Source organism: Octopus bimaculoides, chromosome 30, assembly GCF_001194135.2.
Source record: "Octopus bimaculoides isolate UCB-OBI-ISO-001 chromosome 30, ASM119413v2, whole genome shotgun sequence".
Classification (NCBI taxonomy): Eukaryota; Metazoa; Mollusca; class Cephalopoda; order Octopoda; family Octopodidae; genus Octopus; species Octopus bimaculoides.
Window position 1 is genome coordinate 9,566,383 of NC_069010.1, and position 210 is coordinate 9,566,592.

Sequence of the window (210 nt, forward strand, 5' to 3'; positions counted from 1 at the left end):
GTTCTCAAAGAGCCTTTAGTTTCTCCCACATACTTTTGCATGTTTTGTTGACCATTTACTTCTATGGCTGTTGTCTCTGCCTCGTATATAATGGCTTCCATGTTACAGTGGCCGTCCAGTAGACATGTAGTGTTTCCCCTACATGAGTATCCTACCTCTGTCTCAGGTGTGGGCCTGCCTACTAAAATCTTTTTTACACTGGGTGCATAG

The 210-nt window shown here is 43.8% G+C and overlaps 1 long non-coding RNA gene across 1 annotated transcript in view; it reads right to left on the reverse strand.

Annotated features, from left to right (window-relative positions):
- The window catches only part of LOC128251300 (uncharacterized), a 3,802-nt gene that overhangs the window by 2,341 nt on the left and 1,251 nt on the right, over positions 1-210 (reverse strand). The window lies entirely within an intron of this gene.